Genomic DNA, 4323 nt, shown 5'->3' on the forward strand with positions numbered 1-4323 from the left:
TAGACAGAAAGTGTCTAATCCAGTCTCTTACAGTCCCTTATACTAAACAAGAGGTTCTTTCTTTCCTAGAAATAGCTGGCTTCCTACAGTCTTAGGTTCCATCTTTTTCTCTCCTTGTTTGTCCATTATACGAGGCAGCTCAGGGCTCACCACATGAGCCCCTCCTCCATCCTGTCACTGAACCTTTCCAAAAGCTCCAACAAGCTCTTCTTCAGGCCCCAGCACTTCATCTTCCAGATTTAACCCGTCCCTTCTCCCTCTATGTAGCAGAGAAAAAGGGATTTGCCCTGGGAACTCTAGGGCATCAGCTGGGACCCTCCATTGCACCTTTAGCCTATCTGTCAAAGAAGTTAGACCTTACCAATCAGGGCTGGGCACCTTGCATCCATGCCTTAGCAGCTGCAGAGCTCCTTATTTGGGAATTAAAGAAGCTAAGCTTTGGGTCATCCATTACTGTTTTCTCTCATCATAATCTGTCCCATCTCTTAACTTATAAAGGCTTACAAACTTTATCTCCTTCCCGGGTTCTTTCTCTCCAGGTGGCATTACTAGAGGATGCCACACTTTCTGGACTTGTCCACCCCTTAATATTTCAAGCCTCCTCCTTCAACCTAATGCTGACTATTCTTCTCATTCCTGCACTGAAACCTTAGAGGAACCTCATCCTTCACACATACAGGAGGGCACATTGCCTCAGGCTACTTATACCTGATACACAGATATAAGTAGCTCCCTTTTATATGAAGGGACCCATAAAGTGGGTTATGCCATAGTGTCAGATACTGAGATAATAGAGGCACAGGCATTACCCACACACACCACTAACCAACAGGCTGAGCTGATAGCTCTTACCCATGCCTTCCAATTGGCATAGGGACAATCTCCAAATGTTTACAGACTTCAAATATGCATTTCATACCCTCCTGTCCAATGCTGCTATTTGGAGGGAGCATGGCCTTCTCACAGCGAAAGGGGGATCCATATCTAACTCAGGCCAACTAATGGCCATGCTGGAGGCTTCACACCTCCCCAAGCCTATAGGAATTGTCCACTGCCAGTCTCATCAGATCAATAGCTCCATCATCTCTAGGGGAAACAAATGGGCTGACCAGGCAGTGAGGACAGCGCCCCTCCAGAGCCAAGTCTCACCTCACCCACCACAGGGAATCCATACAGTATAGCCTACACCCTCACAGGGAACTCCAGACACTAGACAAATTCTGTTCTATCTATACCAGCTCTTTCATCCTAATAGTCTTGCTCTGTCTCAATTTGTAAAAGCCCACCTGCAGCCCAACTCTGAAGACTTACAGTTCTTAAAAACTATTACTGCCTCTTGTGAGATCTGCCAAAAAAACAGATCCCAATACCAAGTATAGGAGTCAGCCTTTTCCCACCTACCAGGCTAGAGGTTCCCTTCCAGGGACTGACTGGCAGATCAATTTTACCCATATGCCCACCATCAGGAAAGTTAAATATCTCCTTGTGATGGTGGACTCATTTTCAAATTGGGTGGAGGCATATCTGGTTTCTAATAAGCGGGCTCAGACAGTTGCAGACCTCCTTCTCCAAGAAATTATTCCTCAGTTCGGGGTTCCTACTTCTCTTCAATCTGACAATGGCCCGGAGTTCACCTCTCAGATTTCTCAGACACTAGCTAAGGCTCTTAACATTCCTTGGCATTTTCATATCCCATACTATCCTCAATCCTCAGGAAAGGTGGAGCATACCAACCGGTCTTTTAAAAACTATTCTTACTAAGACATCACAGGAACTTCACCTTGGCTGGGTATTATTATTGCCTCTAGCTCTTCTCAGGCTCAGGGCTCTTCCTAAAAAGCCTCTTTCAATTTCTCCATTTGAACTAATGTATGGAAGGCCAGTTCTAACACCAGGTCTTTTATTAAACCCTCCAGCTGTTCCAGATAGCCTAGTAACTCCCCTTTTTTTATGTCTCCTAAGGTCTATCCTATGAAGCTACGCAGACTGTTCATTACCTCAGCTGTGTGACAATAATTGTCCACCTCCAATCCACATCGGGGATCAGGTTCTTCTCTTTCCTCCAGGCCAGTGCCCCTCACCCCTTTCCCCTAAGTGGCAGGGGACCCTTCAAGGTAATTCTTGTGACTCCTTCAGCTGCTAAACTGCTAAACTCCTTCAGCTGCTTCCCTCACTGGGTCCACCTGTCTCATCTAAAACCTTTTATCTCACTCCATCCCAGAAAAATCTCTTCATATACAGTAAAACTAACAGGGCCTTGTACTCTCAAGCTCCAGAGGACATCAGGATCCACTGCCTTGTCACCAATTCCAGAGGAATAAGGTATCACTCCTTCCTTTACCAACTAGGGCCACACAGACCCAGAGGCAAAAAGGACCATCAAAAATATCCAGGCAGCAAGGAAAAATATAATACAACAGTCTATCATTGTTCAATACTCAGCAACTGATCACCTGAGTTTCTTAAATGCTAAACTAATAAAGGAAACAGGTGCCTTAAATAAACTACCTCTAATAAGCCCTGTCTCAGATAAAAATTAAGCAGAGTACTAAGGCTAGATCTACCTCAGATAAATGTCACATGTCTCCATCTGGGCAGGCCAGATCTACCTCAGATAAATGCCAACTCCAAAAATAAAATAATAATGATTCTTTTTTCTCTAAGCTTTTTCTATGTCACCAGTATCTTGTCAGACAAAAGGTTCCCAGCCACATCACGAAGGATGGACAGCTGCAGAACAAGGGGATGGCACAACTTCATTCCAGGACCCTCTCCTCCACCATCATCCCAGGACTTCACAGGCTACCCTCCCCATTTCCCCCAATAGCCAACCAACACCCACTATTCAGCTGGAAGCAGTCTTTGAGAGAAACGTCGCCCCATACCCACTCAACCACATTTTTTTTTCTTTTTTAAAAAAGAAGAGTCAGAGATGATAGAGTCACAACACACCCCCATGGTTGGGCATGTCCGGCAAACCTAGACACTTCTGCCTAGGCAGTTCCAGGTCAAAATAGCCATTTCCAGGTCAAGGCATCTCGTGTGACCAGGACCTGTGGCTTTGCATGATTGTGTAAGAGTGCACAACACAACCATGTGATCTACGTGCATGCGTAGAGTAGCCACATGGACCTGTGTATGCCTGCGTGACCCAGCCTTTATAAGCTGGCACCATATTCCCAGCTTCCTTCTTCTTCCCCATGCACATGTCTTTTTAACAGGCCTGAGCACCCCTATCTTTCTCTCTTATCTTAAAACTCTTGTTAGTGGATTCTGTCATGTTTCGTGACATTTCCTCACAGGGTAAGAGCACTGCCAAATAACTAAAACCCACCCTGGTTGCTATATCCATGTCTTCCACCACCACATACTCCTCTTCCACCTCAATAACCAGGGCTACCTCCAAAATTGCCATGTCCAGATCCTCCTCCATACCCATTATAACCATCCCCAAATCCACATCCACTTCTGTATCTATCAGATTCCCCCTTAAAGTTGCTTCCTGGTCCTGGTCCGAAATTGCCACCACCACCCTGAGAATCCCCAAATCCAAAGTTTCCTCTTTTTCCACTCCTAGAACTCCCTGCATTTCTCGTCTAGACAATGCCCTTCTAACTTCTGCATTGTGACCATTGATGATGTGATATTTTTCCAATACAATTTTATCCACATGATAATGGTTATCAAAAGTAACAAAGCCAAAGCCTCTTTTCCTTCTAGACTGCCTATCAGTAATTATTTTGATAGTATCAATTTTTCCATATTGTTCAAAATAATCTCTAAGTTGGTGTTCCTCAGCATCTTCTTGAATTCCACCAAAAACCAGCTTCTTCATAGTCACATGGCCTCCTGGTTTTCCAGGCCTCTTCCCTGCTGTAGCATGCTTTGTCTCAACTACCCTCATGTTGATGGAATAAGGCCTTGTAGCCATGGCAGCATCAGCATCAACCTCAGCCACAGATGAAAAAGTTACAAAACCAAATCCTCTTGACATTTTGCTTGCACATAGTCAGTGAGCTTCTCCCATTGCTCATAGTAGTTTGTCAAACTTTCCTCTGTGGTTTCAAAGTTTAAGCCACCATTAAAGAGTTTACAGAACTGTTCCTTTTCTCTCTTTTTCCTCTCCAAAGGAACAGTTTCTAAAGTTTTCTCCATCATGGGCTCAGTTGCTGCCATCTGATTTCCCATAGCCTAGCAAGATGAGAAAGATCTCCATGTACACACATGCGTGGAACTCATCCTGATACTTTGGTGAGAGCAGCCACTGCTGGAGAAACTGTGCCGCTGTGAGCACCTATATACAGGACCCAGCACCACTGCTAC

The 4323-nt window shown here is 44.9% G+C and overlaps 1 pseudogene; it reads right to left on the minus strand.

The window, feature by feature from the left end:
* Positions 1–2845: 2845 nt before the first annotated feature.
* Positions 2846–4260, minus strand: LOC102920291 (heterogeneous nuclear ribonucleoproteins A2/B1 pseudogene; annotated as a pseudogene).
* Positions 4261–4323: the final 63 nt, after the last annotated feature.

This window comes from Peromyscus maniculatus, chromosome 21 (genome assembly GCF_049852395.1).
Source record: "Peromyscus maniculatus bairdii isolate BWxNUB_F1_BW_parent chromosome 21, HU_Pman_BW_mat_3.1, whole genome shotgun sequence".
Classification (NCBI taxonomy): domain Eukaryota; kingdom Metazoa; phylum Chordata; class Mammalia; order Rodentia; family Cricetidae; genus Peromyscus; species Peromyscus maniculatus.